This window comes from Phalacrocorax aristotelis, chromosome 3, assembly GCF_949628215.1.
Source record: "Phalacrocorax aristotelis chromosome 3, bGulAri2.1, whole genome shotgun sequence".
Taxonomy (NCBI): domain Eukaryota; kingdom Metazoa; phylum Chordata; class Aves; order Suliformes; family Phalacrocoracidae; genus Phalacrocorax; species Phalacrocorax aristotelis.
This window is the reverse complement of record NC_134278.1, coordinates 20572955-20592082: the sequence shown is the minus strand read 5'-3', so window position 1 is coordinate 20592082 and position 19128 is coordinate 20572955. Positions and strand designations below refer to the sequence as shown.

The 19128-nt window shown below is 40.5% G+C and overlaps 1 long non-coding RNA gene across 1 annotated transcript in view; it reads right to left on the bottom strand.

Moving 5' to 3' along the window:
• Positions 1-879: 879 nt before the first annotated feature.
• The window catches only part of LOC142055725 (uncharacterized), a 35197-nt gene continuing 16948 nt past the window's right edge, over positions 880-19128 (bottom strand). The window contains exons 3-4 of the long non-coding RNA XR_012660010.1: positions 7447-7592; positions 880-1039 (exon numbers count right to left, since the gene is read on the bottom strand). This is a non-coding gene — a long non-coding RNA (uncharacterized LOC142055725). The remainder of the gene's footprint in view (positions 1040-7446; positions 7593-19128) is intronic.

The following is a 19128-nucleotide window of genomic DNA, read 5'->3' as shown; positions in this document are numbered from 1 at the left end:
CCAGCTGCTGATTCAAGTTAAATTACAGTACTCCTGCTGATGGATCTTTCTGCTGCTTTCAATACAGTAGATCTTGGAACTTTGCTGAATCATTTGAAGCAATTGCTTAGATTATGAAGCACCATCCTGGATCACTATCATTCAGAATTGATGGTGTATTATCAGGGTGTAACTTGGCAATTGTGGATCAAGTTCTGCCTCACTGGTCACATTGCACCTCAGAATATAATATCCTGTAATTCTCCCTCTTTTTTTTTATTTGCTACAGATGTGGACAGAATTCTCTAGCGGCATAACATTAATTTTCACTGCAACACAAACAACATATAGGTGTATTTGCCTTTTACAGTTTAGCTTCTTGATGCAGTTTGGACCACATCTGTTTGTTTTACCAAAACGTGATCTTGGATGGTCACAAATGGTTTGAAACTGAACTGAGATAAAATATAATTGCTTTTGTCAAATCCTCTCTGTGTATTAGGTGGTTCTTTCTAGGCAATTGAAACTATCTATGCATATCTAAAGAATGCATCTGGAGCTGGTCAGAACATTTCCATTAGATAAAGTCTCATCAAAATATGCTGCTTTGTCAGAACTACAACAATTTGCAGAAAACATGTCTCTCTAGGTGAAAGTTTAATCAGGGAGGTATTCAAGATTCAAGCCTATTGGTCACTTCTGATGGCAGAGACAGAGAAAACATGCCATCCAGTCTGAAAACCCAAGATTTTTAATCTCAAACCAATCATATCGGAAAAATATTCAAGAGGTTCTGTTTTTGTTCCCATGCCAACTGAAAACAATGCTGACACAACAAAAGCTTCCATGAAACAGAATTGCCATCCTCTGAAAGGGATGCTCAGAAAAGCTGTACCTGCATCATCACATCAGCTGTGTGGTCCACCTCCACAGAGCACTGCATGTGGGTTACGGTGAGTTCAGAAGCTGGAGGGCTGGAACGGCATGGGGCTCTGACGTGGCAATTGGCAGTTCGCCACTGGTCTTTCACTGCCTGGGAAATCGTAACCAACAGGAACATCTGCTTTGTAATGAGAGATTCAGAGAAAAACGTTTTCCATCCCTGAGAAAATAATTCCTAGTCAGAGAAAAGATAAAAATTCAAAACCTGATATTTTCCAGACTTTAAGATCTGGAGGAAAATTATGTGGTCAATGAGCATGCACCAGTAGTTATAAATTTTAAATATGTTTTTGATATTCCAGGGGTTTTTAACCACTTAATTAAAGTTTTAAAAGTTGCTGTTATGAACTTTTAAGTGAGAGAAATCAGCATATAAAAATACTTAATCTCAAAATCTCTACCAGCCTTTACAACTTGCCATCCTTTAGCATTTATTCTTATAGGCTTTTCTGTTTCCTAATCTCAAGGGTAAACCCAGCAAAATTCTGTCGAAGAGAAGTAATAAACACTTGTCACTAGAAGAGGGGTCTAGCCATGACTCCTTTGCCCAAGCTCTGGACAAATGGGAGACACATTTCTGTTTCTGGTGTTCTTCATGGAGCCCATCTCAGCAAGCCTGGTGGTCACCCCGTGAGGCACACCACCTTCCCCAAGTCCTGCAGCCCCAAACATGCACCTATTGAATCTGTGTGCCAGGACTGCACAGCAATGCAGTGCTTCAGGAGCTGCAGCTCCGTGTCTGGAAACCCAGCACCATCTGCTTCAATAGACCTCTGAGATCTTCAGGTCAAGCACTCACCTTCAAGCAGAGGAGCATGTCTGCTTCACAGTGTTTTAGGTAGATTTATCTCCATTAGAAATGGCAGGGAGTGCTTTTAGCAAGGCCACTTCAAGATCAGCCAGTGAACAAGAGACCTGTGCAGCAGACAAGGGTGGATGCAATCGCAGTTTGAACAGCAGAGCTGATTGCTTCCCCAGACTGCCACATGCTCTTGAGGCATGGACGGACATACAGATGTCCTTTGTGCCCCCACGTGGGGTCAGTTCCCTGTGGGAAACAGAGGAATTTTCCTCTGGGACACAAGGGCATGCTGGGAGAAGGGCAGGAAAACCCCTTAATACCCATCTTGCCCCTTTCCCAGGCTGGGTAGAAAGTGTGCAGGTGTTTTGCTTTGTTATAAACCACTCGGTAACAAAAATTTCTATATATTGGATTAAATCACATAGATAATTGCCATTTGGAGTGTGTCACAACACACAGCAAGAGGCTGCTCAGGCAAATGGTCTTCTAAATAACTTGGTAAAACAAAGACTGCAGAAAATGGAAAAATATTTTCTCTTTACATACACTAGGTAAAATGTCCCCCCACATAGATGCTGGTGCCAACCAAATGCACAGTTCTGCTTTGCACTAGCCACAGTCTACAGGGTCAACTGGTTGTTACACACTGGAAAAACATTGCAGATGCCTCATTATAACTCAATGCATTAACAGTCTGTCACTAATCTGCAATTATCCCCATTGCACAGCACCTGATCTTGAAAGGATTAGGAACATTAGAAACAAACTAAAATAAATTGCACTAAAATATTTAAATGAAATGATCAAGAAATTCATAAGTCCATTAAAAATATTGCAGGGGAAATTCCTCTTATTCATTTTTTAAAAATTCTCACAGTGGCTTTATTCTTCATTCTTTACTTTATCTTGAGTCTTGCACAGTTCTGAAGATCCTCATCTTTTATTGCCTGATTGTAAACCAGGTGCTGCAGAGTCCCTGCTTACTTTTAGGTTGCTTGATGTCCATCACTTCGTTCTTGCTCCTGCTGTTATGAATCTACTGGATTCATACTCTTACTTCTCTGAATCTGCTGGATTCTAGTAGATCCAGAAAACACTACTCACACCTACTACATTATGAAACATAACAAGTACCAATAGTAATGTTCTACACTTAATTAACAAGCATTCATATTCTACTCTACAATAATTTAAGTAGGCATAGCTTAAACAAACACAAAGTGTATAGGGAGGCAGCTGTATTAGGTTTATTCCAAATACTAAATTATTAGACTAGCTATAGTAATAGTCCAGAATATGTTGGAAATCAAAAGCTCCCTTCTCCTGCAACATTTAAATATCATTCTGTACCAGGCTGAACATGCACTTTCTTTTATAAAAAAAAAAACAACAAAGGATTTTAAAATCTAAATTAGTGGAAAACCAAGCATCTACCTGATTTTTTTTTTTTTGCTACGTGTATGTAGAAATAAACAAAAAATCATTCTGATTCTATGAAATTAACAGCACCCTGGCATGAGAGGAATTAACAGGAAGAAACCTTTTTATTGGAGATAATTCCTTACCTACCAAGTACATATTAGTTATAGTAAATATATTTTCCCTATATACAAACCTTACTTGTACTACATGATGGTAATAAGTCAATATCAGGGTGCATGGGTTAGTCCTGTCAAAGACTGGGAACACAGTTGCACAAATGGAATTATTCAAGTGGAAGATTGCACTACTCTCTTGTTATTGCTAGATACTATATTGTGTTTCAACAGCAAAGCTCATATCTTGTACCCTATGCTACCCCGTCTTCCAAAACAGTTTGATTTTTAGTACTGGGTAGATATGAATGGTTATTTTGACGCCAGACCACGAACATTACCCAGTTTGGTGCATCTACTAACGCATCTGAGAGGGCAATAATGTGGTCATGGATCTTGGGAACTTTCAAACCGTCTTTGCTGCCAAAGACAATATATAACATAGTGACAGAATCACAGAATAGTACAAGTTGGAAGGGACCTCTGGAGATCATCTTCTCCAACCCCACCCCCAGCTTCAGCAGGCACACCTAGAGCACAGTGCACAGGACTGTGTCCAGGTGGGTTTTGAATGTCTCCAGGGAAGGAGACTCCACAACCTCCCTGGGCAGCCTGTTCCACTGCTCCATCACCCTCACTGGAAAGATTTTGCTCATATTCAGGTGGAACCTCCTGTGTTCGAATTTGTGCCCATTGGCCCTTTTCCGGTCATTGAATACCTCTGAAAAGAGCCTAGTCCCATTCTTCTGACACCCACCCTTCAGATCTTTATGAGTATTGATAAGATGCCTCCTCAGTCTTCTCTTCTCCAGGCTGAACAAACCCAAGTCTCTCAGCCTTTCCTCATAAGGGAGATGCTCCAGTCCCTTCCTCATCTTCATAGCTCTCCGCTGGACTTGCTCAAGCAGTTCCCTGTCCTTCTTGAACATGGGGGTTCAGAACTGGACGCACCACTCCAAATGTGGTCTCACTAGGGCAGAGTAGAGGGGGAGGATAACCTCCCTCGACCTGCTGGCCACAATCTTTCATGCAGCCCAGGATACTGTTAACCTTCTTGGCCTCAAGGGCACATTGCTGGCTCATGGTCAGCTTGTTGTCCACCAGCACTGCCAGGTCCTTCTCAACAGACCTGCTTTCCAGCAGCTCAATCCCCAGCCTGTACTGGTGCATGGGGTTGTTCCTCCCCAGGTGCAGGACCTTGCACTTGCTCTTGTTGACACCCTCACAGTTCAAACCATAAAAGCATTGCAAGGGTGAAAACCTAACAAAATTTCTCCTTGGTCTGCTCACTGGCAGAAATAGTATGTCACACTTTGGACATTTTCTTTCCTTATACTTGCTCCCCCATTCTATTTCATAGTTTTTTTCCCTTCAGTCTCTGAGATGATACTCTTGTTCCCTGGCTAAGTCTAGCTTGATAACACACAGTCCAACACTGCTATCAAGAGCATTGATTTAACTGCTATAGTCAAAGAATATATTTTATTTTTACATTGAGTGCTCCTTTCTGCCCTCTGTCTTCGCTGCTTGTTGCCTTGCTCTGGTTTTACACTCTGTTCTTCTATTTCAATTATTGCATTGCCTAAAACTACTGCAGAGAGTCTTATATATTTCTCAAAACCATTTACGTAGGTGTCAAGCATTATCATGGTCTCTGTAGATGTGGAAAGGAGCTGGTAAAAGCTGCCTTTGTTGCACAGGGCCTGAGTAGGAGATTCCAGTGCTAATGCCGGTGCCACTTTAACAACTTTTGATCTTAATTTGTAAAAGTTGTTTACAGGATTTGGGTATGCCAAGAAAAACAAAAATCAATGAGACTTTCTCCAGTTTGACAAAAACATAACCAGTGTATTCATGGAGGTTAGGTGAGGGGAGTAATTTTCTGGGAAAAAACTCATCAACTGAAATGCCCAGTGGAAATAAAGTCCACATATGATGTATGAAATTATTAAATAACCCACATACTATTATGACTTACATTATAATCATAGCTGTTTCTCAGAAAAAAAATGAACTCTCAGACATGGTAGTTTACAAATGTCTGAGAAAAATCCTGAAAACAAACTAATTAAATTTCCAGTGTACTACTAGTCAAGCCTCTCCCACTGAATCTTCCTTCTACACACTGCTTAAACATATTTGTTTTATAGATTTGGGGGAGCGGTCTTTGGGTTTGGAGTTGAAGTTTTGTGTTGCTTTTGGATTTTCATTTGGGGTGGTTGTGCAGGGTTTTATTCTTCTGTTTGGACTAATATTTTGGGCACTAATTTTTGTAACACCAGAAATATCAATATGCTGACAGTATAGGCTGCCACAAATAGCAGCTGGGGAGGGGGGAATGGTGCAAGAGAACTTTCACAGCGGTGGGAAACGGTAGTGAAGAGGCAATTGCACATGAAGTTGCTGAGAGAGAAGCTGGGGTACAGTGTAGGAACCCAAAGAGCCCCCGATGTGGCTCTATAGGTTTATAGACTGCGGATCTGTGAGTGGTCTGGCTGAGACCTAGGACCTACTGCTATCACCACCCCAAAACACCAAGGGGAAATTCTAATTTCTGACCCAGTTCACCCTGGTTTGCAGCTTGACCTGCCTTGCGTGTACCCAGGGTAGAAGGGCCTTTTGGGAAGTCATTGCAAGCCTGGCTTGAAAACCAGCAGCCCAGCAGCACTGGCAGAGACAGCACAGTGGTAACAACATCTTTCTCAGAGATTAGGGCCAGGGAAGATTGCTTGATCTGAACCTCTGGGACCTCCAGCCTGTAATTAGCCTGATTTGCTGCCTTAACCTTTCTCCACGCATATTCCCAACTAGTGAGGCTCATTAAAGCTCCTGAACATGGGAGGTTTTGGACTGCAATCCTTACTGCAGTGTCCCTGTACCCATCCAGCCCTACAAACACTGGGGTTAGAAAAGACATGTATGCGAAGACCCTCTTCCTAGCTCGGCAGGGCCACTGGCAGGTTTTCCTCCCTCTAGCCCTTCTAAACATCACAGAACAGAGGTAAAAAAGCACAGCAGGAATGAGACCTACAAAGAAGTGACCCAACTGCCAAAAGGTACAATAGCTGTGATCAGAGTGGTTCATTTAGTCATATTTTTCTTTATACCCTCTACTTGCTCAAAATGGGATATGTTTTGTCTAAGTACGTATATGGTCACATGAACAGAAAGGGGCAGAGCCTGTTGTCCCCACCTGCCAGTATGAGCCCGTATGGCTCACCCATCTGGAAGAGGTTAAACATCACTATCCTACACAGAAAGCAAAGGAAAACCCCATGTGACAAGCAGTTTTCCATGCTTTTCTTAATACTGCTTAGTAAAAATAATTATGGTAGAAACATAAGACCTGAAACTAAGCAGCACTTCACTCACTTCTCCCAGATACTTTCCCCTTTGGGATCTTAACTTAAAGCCCAAAGCACCACAGGGCAAGGTACTGCTTTAGTGTGATTCTAGTATCGTAATAGTGCTAACGGCTTGGAAATGAATAGCATATGCCTGGCTGGATCAGGCTGGCCAAACAGCTTTGAACATCAAGCTACCTGACCCTTGACACTAGACAGGTTGATTTATTATACTGTTAGCCCTCCTGACAACATGCACTGTGGGCTTGGCACTGTCTGGTCATTTTTCAAGCTCTTTGCACATTACTGGCACCTATATCCTCTAACACATTACATCAGACAGCTCAACTACAGAATACTAAAAGCCCCTCTCTTCTTTCACTCCATCCTTCCTTTACCCCTGCATCCCTCCCTTCCTCCCTCTCTGTTTTCTCAAGTAGCGAATGAATATGTGAATCTAATGCAAGATACAAGGTTAGTGTTTGTATCAGTGGAAAGAATAAATATGCATGATGTAAGTAAGGTCAAAAGGATGGAGTAGAGGGTGTTACGATAACAGTATCTGCGATGATGCTTATTAAGTGATGTCAAATTACCCATAAAAGATGTTTCCTGATCCAGGAAACTTACAGTCTCATAAAAAGTCATATCTTTTGTGCACCAGGGAATAAGTCAAGCCAGGGGACAATCAAAGAACAGACCTCTGAGTAAGAGAGTCACAATATTGTCTACATTTCAAAGGGTTAAAAACTGCTACTGCTTTGTAGGGGTAAGGAACTACATTTTATCAATGGCCACAGCCAGAAGCACCAACTTTGCAGACCCCAAGGACAAAAAGGCTTACCTCTACAGCAAGGATGAAAAGCTTATATCTCTTGAACAAAATGCAGCTTGTAAATGTGGTTTCAGTATTCATCATATGCATCATATTCTTGTGCTACATCACATGCAGGGCTGGCACAGGGGCTGCTGAAGAATATCAGTCCACAGCTGTGGGAGGAAATAAGTCAGTTGCAGCTGTTAAGACAACCATCATTGAACCATCCTCCATCTCATTTTCACATGACCAGGCCAACCATACACCACAACAGAGTCGTTCCTTGTGTAGCCACTGTTTAGGCCATGAACCAACCCAGAGGTCGTTTGCTGTCCTTGCTCTCTGAAGCAGATTTTGCACCAGCCACTTGACCAAACACTGGCATTGACTGAAATTTTGGCCACTACTTGTTACAGAAAAGTTGCAAAACTTGGTGTGGTCCTGGACAAGGCATGCAACTCAGTTTGGAAAGTCATTGCCAAGGAACTGTTCTACGATATGAGGGTGAACTTCAGCCTCCTTGTAAGAGTGAAAAAGAAAAAAGAACCACCCCCATTCTAACAGCACTGAAATTAGAAATACAGAATTGCATAGAAATACAGATATCCACTGAAAGCAAAAAAAAAAAAGCAGCTAAAGGATAAAATGCTTGTAAACAACAAAATAGACTGTTTTAAGACATCACAGCGAAACCACAGTATGCAGCAAAAAGATTTTAAAAGTCTTTTTCCCTCAGCCCCGCACATGTACATATCACAGAAGGGTGGGGTAAGAAGACATCCTGCTGAAAATAGAAGTCTTATCTGAATAAGGAAAATAGGAAATAGAATAAAGTAGAAATGTAAATGTAGAACAGCCATAAGGAAAGCCAAAAGATTAAGAATGCAACCTGTTAAAGGCACAAAGAATATGAAAAAACACCTTTTTCCCAACACAGAACTAGAAAGCTTGCCAGTGGTCACCTGGTGGTGATCAAAGTGTCAAGGCGAGGTAGAAGAAGACAAGACCAACACAGACTAGTTAAAGGAGTGGTTTGTATTACTGTTCATTAAACAAAATGTTGCAGCCCTTCTCTGTAGGGGCAATATGCTAAAGAGCTACCTCAAGGCTGAGGGTCAGAAGAGGGAGTCCCAGAACAGACCAGCCCAGACTAGACCAGCCCAGACTGTACTCATTCATGCTTTAAAAATCTGGGTATTGTGAGCTGCAATTTAATATTTACGTTAGCCTTGGCACCAAAACATGATGCTAATTATTTTAGAGATCTCAGAGAAATTGGAAGCTGCACATACCAATTTTCATGCTAGGTAAAGTGCTTACACCAAGAAGGAAGCACAGAATTAGAACATGTGTTCAAATACAATACAACAGGTAAGTGTCTAACTGGCTTTTGTACTAGGAGTCATGTCTCACAAATCAATTAAAGAACAAGATGATACTAAAGGACCTGAAGACATCCATTTACAGAGACTCTTAAAGAAACTAAACTGCCACACATTGCAAGGGAAGGTCCTTGCATACATGAATTATTTTTGAAATGACGGGGAAAAATGATCAGGAATAAAAGGACAGTTACATGTTGGAGGAATGTTACTAAGGTAGTCGCCCAGGATGATACAATAGAGGCTGCGCTGCTCAATATACGTGTAAACAGCCTGTAAAAGTCTGTTGATTGTGACAAAGTTTCAGGATGATGATACCTTCACTAACCCTACAGCAGAGGCCTTCAGAAGGTCTCCAGTCTTCAGCAAGTGGGCTGTCAGCTGAACCGCAACACTGACAAATGCAAAATCATCAGCACGGGGAAAACAGCAGTAATATATTCATGGTCTATATATTAACTACTGCTGCTCAGGAACATGGCATAAGAATGGCCTTTCTGAGTCAGGTCCATCCAGCCTAATATTCTGCCTGACTGAGGCCAATAGCAAAAGTTGAGAGACAAGTATGGAAAGGCAGTTAATGGTCCTTTCCCAGCATACTGTCCCAGCTCCTAACAATCTGTGAACCTCCTGAACCAGCAAGGTTCCCTCTGCATTATTTCATCAGTATTGATGAATATTTTTCATCAATTTTTAGATTATTTTTTAATCCATGTAAATCTGTACTCTCTGTATTTTGTTACAGTAACAAGTTCCTCAGTGAAATGTTACATTTTATGAGAATAAATTAGAACAGTTTTCTGAAAATGACAGCTCAGTGACCAGCAGTCATCAAATGAAGAAGCTGCTATTAAAAAATTAATTGGAAAGATGTAACAAGCAAAACAGGAAACATCTTAAAGCCAATGTGCTGATGCGTGTCGTGCCCACATTTTGATCACTGGACCCAGTACTGGTCATCCCAAGAAACATAAGGTGGAGCCTGTAAAAGAAGAGCATAGGGCAACAGAAAGATCACCATATGGGAAGTCCTTCATAGGAGGACATTTTAAATAAAATAAGGTACTTCAGCTTGTAAGAGAGATAAAGAAGGAATGATGGGATAGAAACATATCAGAGCAGTTGGAAAAAGGGAAGAAATCAAATGTAGGAGTGAGAAGCATCTCTGTTTTCCATAATTCTTCAGTTTTCACTTCTTCTAGATAACATCGATAGATATTGGATTTTTTTAGGTTTTTGAAGAAGAGCTGGAATAAGAGGTGGACAAAGCTGCAAGTAATTGGTCCTGACACCTCAGTTTTTACTGCAAGACTTGGCAAAAGTGGAAAGAAATCCTAGGTGTAGTTTCTAGTGTTCCAGAAAGGTCACAGTGAGAGAAAGTGTTTAATTAACATGGATTTTAAAGATATTTTAATATTCAACATGTTTCGTTTAATATATCTCCCTGTCTCACTAAGGGAATGTGCCTTCTGATTTAAAAGTTCTTGTCCCAGACAACAACAGCCTTACGGTATTTCTAACCCAGCAGTGTATACAAGTGTGTTTTGCTTTTTCATTATGTTTTTTTCATTCTATAATAGCCAAGAAAAGCTCTCTAACTGGAAAAAAATTACCTGTTTTGCTTGAAACTTGGGTACCGTGATTATATTTGGAAATTCTTAGCATGAATCAAACCAGACAAACCACAGGATGCCAGCTAAGGCATGGCAGGGAAGCCAATAATTCCATCATTTATTCAACACAAGAAACACTATATGCCTGAAAGAACTGAGGTGAAACTATTCGCTAAAATCCTTATGAAATATCCACTTTCAGTGCTTAGAAACAGAGCATTCACTCTGTTCATGAACTTTTATACAAACAACATTTTGTTTCTTCATGAACAAAGTAAATTATCTAGCTAATCTAAAATTCTTCTGAGGATTAAGTGCATTTGCACAACATGGAAGAAATTACCATGAAAAGTTATACATACTGAGATATAGAAAATATGATATACAGACATGATAGAAATCATAGACATGTTTTCATAAAAAATGAACATTCAAGCCATTATCATTCAGGGACAAAAGTGCTGAAGAAGAGATTCACAACTGTGGTGTTTTGGTGGGGGGATGTGTAGGCATAAGAAGGTAATATATAAGTATCTTATCTCCATTTAATAAAGATGACTCTTAACTAGTGGTAGGGCTCACAAAGTAGGAACCAAAGCAAATCCATTCTTGTTTAGACTAGGTCCTGCCAAAATGATGTAATGACACTCTGCAAAACCTGTACTTTAGCCCTTGTAAACATGTGATAGTCCATTAACTCCATTCTATTGACAGTGGTCCTTATGTCCTTCGAGCACTGATTTCTGCTGGCTATTACATCCCTTCACACATATTGCTGCTGAGTCACAGTCCACTTCTGCATCCTGTTCCCTGTTTTGCCCTGCAGCTTCTCTCTTTTACAGTTTTCCATGGATACTTGCTAATAGCTGAGACTTAATAGTTTAACCTGAGCTAGTGCATCTTTCCTGTACATTTCCTTTCCCTAGTTCCCTCTCCCTGAAAGGACCCTGGTAGAATAGAATAGAATAGAATAGAATAGAATAGAATAGAATAGAATAGAATAGAATAGAATAGAATAGTTCTGTTGGAAGGGACCTAAAATGATTATTAGTCCAACTACAATTTTGTGCTTCTTCCATCTGAATCTGTCATGGACAAGCAATATACAAATCACATTACTCCTTCTCTTCCTAGCCACGTTAGACCCATGAATGGTGCTTAGAACTGCCACCACATTTGATATTTCTGAACATCTTTGCCATCCCTGCCAGCCTGCCTAAAACATTAGCAGTCTTTCCTCCTATAAATACTGACATATTTTCCTCCTCCAAAAGGTCACACTTTAAAATTTTTGTTATGGTCCTTTGCAAATCTACCTCTGCTGATATGATAGACCTTCACCTCGGTCCATTCATACATGTGCACACAGATCTTCCTGGGCAATGTCACTTTTGAGAACCTACTGCCTGTCTTCACTTTTGACTGCAGCTTTCCACACTGCCCAGACATGGAACACCTTCCCTCCCTCATGCACTTACTGCCATTTTCCCTCTTAAGCTATTTCTGCCATGATGAACGTAAGCAGCAACTTTAGAACCTCATAAAAGTATTGCTAAAAACTAGATTTTTCTCTGTGTTCTCCCAGGGACTAGTTCAAAGCATAAACTCTTCATGAGCTTATCTTTGTGTGTACTGGACACATAAAGCACTGCCTAGAACAGTGATTGATAACAGTAGTAGTAGTAGTAGTTGTAGAAGTAATGAGAAAGATTTAAGAGAACTCCGGTCATTTATAGCTCTACAATTCTGATAGAAACCTTTTGAAAAATGTTTTACTAGTTTTATCTGGTCTCACCTTTGTTCAGTAATATCTTAAAGTACCTAGTTTGCATTTCTCATTTTTGTAAACTAAACCAAGTTCTTCTGAGTGTGTTATGAAGTTGTGGATCCTGCATTTTCTGTGTGACAGATTCTTTCAGAGTTTGTACAGAGCTCAGTTCTCCAACAGGATATTTGCTGCCCTGGCTTCCTAGAGGGCACCCTCTCGATCCTTTGGGAAGAGAAAAGAGGTTGGGAAATTGAAAAAGAAAATACCCATATTCAACTGTTCTACGAGAACTTTCTGAAACATCTCTATAATCCAGCTGTCCTCTACACAAACAAATATTCAGGGAAGAATTAGCTAAACTGTAACATTACCGTGATGTAGTAAGAGGAACTGTTCATGTATTTAAATAATTTTTTCAATGTAAATTTAGTATAAAAGAGGTGTGTTTCTGAATCATTGACACAGTGAAAGTACAAAGCACTGGGGAGGAGTGTATAAGCAAAAGGTTTTTTTCTGAACTTGCTAATTTAAATTGCAAATGTATTTAGAATCACTCTTTTAAAAAGTGTGCAATGTGGTCAGGAAAATACGTAAGGAAACATTTGATTCATGTGAGATCAGGATGTCACTCTGAGTATGATATGAATGTTGTGTATCACGTGTGATGGGTATCATGTGAGTAGTGGATGATTGTGACTCTAACAAACCAGAGTATCCTATTTCTCTTCCCCAAAGGCTACTGGTAACAACACAATGGTGCTCTTTAGTCCAGTCTCATGACACTTTTCAAATTGACTTGTGTTCACCAAAGAGTTTGACTTTTCATTAACCAACTGCCAATTGGCTGAAGGTCCTTTCCGTGTTTGCAAAGGTTAGGAGCTCCCCATGTGTTTGTTGCCAGCTACAACCTATTTTTTGTTTCACTTTTGCATTTCCTTTAGCTGCTGTTACTTGGGAACTGAAAGAAAAAAAAATCTGCTGCAGATAAGCCCCAAATGGCAGCTTTGAACACCAGCTGTCATTGAGCAAGTTATTCATGTGCTAACATTATCGCAAAGCAAGTAAGAAGAGTACAAAGAGAATTCGTAATGCCCAACGTCCATTAACTTTCTATAAGCTTTCTATAAAACTTTCTTTAAGCTTTCTATATGTATGGCTAAAGCATGTCTTAAACTGTGGTGACCCAGCATGCCTCCTAACCCACCAGTGTACTACTTCATCCTGACTCTGTGTGTTACAACAGGATGGGGATGATCACCATCCCTCTGCCTGCTGCAACAGAAATTCAGGTGTCTAAGCTGGAAGCAAACTGTGGCCCACCAAGGAAAGGAAGGTGTATCCAGCCCACATTTTAGAGACAGCCAGAGATAACCAGCTCCCTGAAGTTATTTCTAAGTAGCAGTAATTATGAAAAAAGAATACCAGAGTCAAGACTTTGGAAACATGGGACGTCTGACCTTCCCTCAGATAGTAATGTAGGCCTATGGTGCTTAGCATCAAAACAGATATTACTTTAAGATGTACTCAATTATATCAGACATTTTAAGAATGGATCCATAGAGAGATTAGTATTTCCTTCAGTAACTTTTGTTAGTGGTTTCTCGCATTTGTTGTGGTTTAACTGGCAACTCAGCCCCACACAGCCACTCGCTCACTCCCCCGCCGGCAGGATGGTGGAGGGAATCAGAAGGGTAAAAGTGAGAAAACTCGTGGGTTGAGATAAGAACAGTTTAATAATTAAAATAAACAATAACAACAACAACAACAACAATAATAATGTAATGAAAAGGAGAATAACAAGAGAGAGGCGAAACCCGGGGGGGCAGGGGGATGGTGGAAGAAACAATCAAAACAAAGAACAAGTGCTGCAGCTGGTCACCACCCACCAACCGGACACCGCCGGTCCCCGAGCCATAACCGCTCTGCCCCGTGTGCCAACTCCCTCAGTTAATACATTGGTCATGACGTCATATGGTATGGAATATCCCACTGGCCAGTCGGGGTCAGCTGTCCTGGCTGTGGCCCCGCCCCTCCCAGCCCCCGCCCACGCGGCAGAGCGCGGGAAGCTGGAAAGGTCCCTGACTGCTACAGGCACTACTTAGTGGCACTGAGCCTCTACTTAACAACAACTAAAACATCAATTTGCCATCGTCACTATACCAGCTACAGTGAAGAAAATTAACTCTATCCCAGCCAAAACTAACACAACATTATATAACAAACTCTGTCTTTCTCTATCCCCCCACTCTAGCTAACCTTCTTCATAAAGAAATCACTAGTTGTGTATATCCTACTTGTCATATAAAATCACTAGTCAAATTACAATAGTCAAACCGGGCATCAAGAAAATATTCCATTAAGTCACCAGCAAAGAACTAGATAAGAAAGTAATGATAACCAGAATGGAGCCCACTATTTTTCAAAATAATTATAATGTTCTTGTTTTCAAGCAAAGAAGAGGCAATCATCTAACATATGCATTCCAGTACCATGTGGAAAATTGTTCTTCAAATTGAAATATGTATGCATTGCTGTGAAGTCTAAGTTGGCCAACACAGTGATTTCATTTCATCTGTGTTTTCTTCCAGGTCCATTTGAAAGGGATGTTACCAAGTCAAAGAGCAAGAGAGAGAGAGAACAGAGTTTGCTAAGGGTAAATTCATTTAATAAGACAGATCCTATTTAATTTCTTCATTAGTAACTTTTAGAATGGAAAAGAGGAGGATGGTGGTCATAAAATTCGCTGATTAAATGAAGATAGCAGTCACCATTGAAGCAGAAGAGGACAAGGAGTAACGGATGACCCTGGAATAATAAAAAAGCAGAACAAAATGTGAAAGACTAATGATGATTTTCGCCATTGGCGCATCAGCTGGATGCAGTGAAGAAAGAGCAGGGTAGTGATATATTGACTGATCACAGAAGTACAAACCATCAGACAAGTGTGTCTCTGTGATTTGCAGTCCACAGGCAGATGATGTCTAAAGCCTGATGTCCATGTCCCCTCTCATCCCCCAGTAGGCAGCTCACAAGCCCTGCCAGGTGCAAAGTGACTGCAGCAGCCCAGTGGAAGTGCATGGAGAGACCACGCAGGTACTACACCATGCTACATAGCACTTCTTCAGAACCAGAAAGAGATACAGGGTATGAATTCTTTCATCCAAGCTAAATCCGAAACTAAGACTTCACTCCCCTGGCAAGTGCTGCTACTATAAGGCTACTGCTAATAGAGGGTGAGGAGGACAAAGTATCTGAAAAGCATCTTTGTAGATATTTGTTCTTAGGCAAGGACTGTGACCTCTCAATAGCAGCATTACCTGGAAATGTGACCGGGCCCGTCCATCCTATGTTTTGCTGCCTTCCACCTTTCACACTATCTTGGATGTTGCATGACATAAACATATAGAGGCAGTCTCTGTGCTGAACAGTGCCTGAGGCAGTACACACTCCCGGCACCCACCTTAGTGGGGCTGTGATAGGGGCATCCAGTTAATCATCAGGAATCACTGAGTCCAGGAAGAATTATCACCTCAAGGTCAATTCTAGTAATAGCAGACCTAAGCTGGCAATATACAGACTTTTTCAGAGGTCTCTCTTTGCCATATGCTCCACAGTACCTGCAATATCCAGTTTATACCATTTTCCAGGATAACCACCCCATTAACGGAGATAACAGAGATTGATGGTATTGTTCCAAGGACATCAAACAGGTTTTGAACTTATTAAGAAGTTGAAAAGAATGAGGATGGCAGAATTTGAGACGCTTGATGTTGGGATATTACATGGTTCTGCAGTCCTGCACAGAGGCTTTCCTTACCAAATGTGAGACACCTTATTTATTCCTGGTTTACAACATATCAGAAGACAAAATATATCTTTTAGCGTATTTGATTATATTTATTTGACTGATGAACTGATAGCTGGGTCATAGTTTTTAATACCAAAATCACTTTAAAAATCTATAATTTCTGGTTTATCTGAAATGGGAAATATAGAGCTCATTCGTCATTTGCTAATCTAACTTTCTCTTGCTGTCGCTGTACAGAAATGGCATGTGTTCCAAAAAAGAACAGTGAGCATCTATTTAAGGTCTCTGTAAAGGGGATGTAACAGGTATAATTCAAATTCATGTAAACCACTGAGACTGGTTTTGAAGAGGAAACCTCTTGTTCAAGGCTTTGCTTTCAACCCTAGTTTTTGCAAAGGGCTGGGATTCTACAGCAGCACAAGAGAATCCTTGCCCTTTTCATCCAAAAATATGTCCTCAGAGGTGACAGTCTTCAGAGACAAAGATGCATAAAACCCCAATGATTGTGTTTCAAGCTATCTTAGAGCATATGGATGCCAGATTAACAAGGACACACCAACTACTATTCACAAGATTTCACACCCAACACTGTGGTTTGGTAATAAAAGGAATGGGTCTCTATGACAGTCTTCCAGATCATTTTACACACATATTGAGGGAGAAGGGTGAAAAGAGCCCCCACCTAAGTAACTGGTTTTGAAATTCCCCTTTAAGAATCTAGGTTTTGTAATCCGTAGCAATACCCCAGCACATTTAATACCTACATTAACTAAAGCTCATGGAAACATTTTCCAACCTGGAATATTTTGCAGAAATCTTTCATTCGAGCAAAAGAGTTCTTGGCCTTGGGATAGACTTTCTATCTTTGTGGCCCAGGACAGTGCCTCCTGAATGGCCAGTGGACGCTCACACACCACAACCTCTGTGGAGTCCCACATCCAAGTCCCTGCATTATCAGACCATCTTTAACTGAACTTTTTGACCAAAAATTATGTAATTATTCATTGAAAACAAAACAGCACTGACAAGAAAGATTTCTATATTCTACCTGGAAAACCCAGAGATACTTCAGAGGCACTCTCCTCTGTGGAAATATTGCTCTAATGGTCTCATAGTGAGGTGGCATTACCCAAAACAATTTTTAAATGTATATTTTATTCCCCCCCAGCACCAGTGATAGAGCAGGTTATCAGATTAGGTTAGATTTTAAACCAGATAAATAGTAACCATCTTACTGATGAGATGTCAGTCTTAGGAAGGGGAATTTTTACTCAGTTTTGAAATATACTGTTTACTTCAGCAGTCAGTCTCAGATGTCACTCAAAATCCTAGACTGGGAGTGGCAGTGGAATTTTAATTTATTTTTGAGGTATGCCACAGCTACCCTTATCACAACAAATGAAAGTCAGAAACACTACAACCACAAGAAAAATGAGAAACTGCAATACACTAATTTGTAATAGAGCAAGGAGGATTTGTAAGAATGTTATTTAATGTAAACTCTTATGTGAGGATGATATTTCATTTTGATTTACTTAATTAAAGAAGATCCTAGAAACTCAGTAACCATTATTTTCCTCCTAGATAACTCAAGCTAAAATTGTGTTTGACTGTTCACAAGAGATCATAATTTCTCTCCTGATGAAGTGTAAGTCATGCATCTAATTTGCCTTTGTTTTGGTTTAAAGATAGAGGTCTGTTTAATTCCTTTAGCTTTTAGAAGGAGGAATAACTTCCACTGACACCATTTAGTCTGTTTTTAAACCATAATAGGGTTTCATTGAAACCATTTTTCCATCATAACCTTACAATGAAATGGCTTCATAATGGCACCGTCAAAAAGGTCCTTATAGACTTGCAGTGAAATAGTTTTCCCATAATAACTTCATATCTCTGACTGCATTGTAATGATTTCATCATGAGGTCATGGACTAGTAATGAATCCCTTTTGCCATTGAAATCCTATAGTTCCTCATTACAGCCTCAGTCACCATAGCATTGTTATGGGGGCTCCACTGGATAATAATGAAACCATTTCCTTGTGATACATTAGGCTTAAATAATATTATCACCCTAACGATATAATCAGGGGTTAGGAAAGAGTAAGCCATCCCCTTGCTCATTTCAGCGTTTCAGTTTGGCATTTGATTCAGGGAGCTGAAGGTTTGTAGCACGGCTACTGAACTACCATCGCTTCTCTTGTACTGAAAATGAAGGGTGGCTACACACCCTGCAGGAATAAGGAATTTTAAAAGAAGAACTAAATGCATAAAAGAGTTTCTTTACTGATTCTGGGCCTCAATTCAGCAAACACTTAAGTTCATTCCTCTTCAGCAACAAGTCTAAGCATGTGTTTAATTTTAAACCTGAACTTAAATCTCCTTAGCTCCAGTGAGATCTAAACACATGGGCAGGTGCTTTCTCATATCAAGACAGACTCGGGAATGTTGTCTGCAGCACTGAGCTCATGTTCTCACATGTCAGACAACTCAACCTAGCTGGTGCAAAACAAATCCTGAAAAGTGATGCAGGTTCTGAACTCCCACCAGGTTCAGTGGAACTATCAAACCCTACAGATACAGATTTACAGGGATCGCTCTCCAAGAGCCTAAGCTCCCCATCAAATCCTCAGCCCTCTGATCCCACAGTTTTCCACTTCTACAGGAAATAGTACCTACTCTGTTTATTCCGCTTTTCTATGGCTGCATGAATACTCCTGATACAAGCTATTTAATCAAGCTGACCTAATGAAGCAGACTGTCCCCTCTAGCCTCTCACCACAGGCTATGTTCTGCCAAACTCCTAAAAACCTTGCTGTCCCGTTTTCTTTTCCTGTGGACTTGGAAAAGTATGGTCTCAACAGACTTGCACTTTAGGCTACTGAAATCTTGAATTACAATGGTTCTGCAGTTGTCCCGTCAGAAGCTCCACACAGATTGATGTTCTTTATGCTGTCACTGCTGTTGCACTAAAAATCTCCTACCTTCACATCACTTGCTGATTCTGACTACTCTTAAAGAGGAGGAAAACCAATTCCCAAGTCAAAATATGAGCTATGTTATCTGCTCCCTCGGAGAATAAGAAAGTACCCTAGGGGTGCTGTTGCATGTGAAAGCTCCTTAGAGCTTTGAAGGAAAA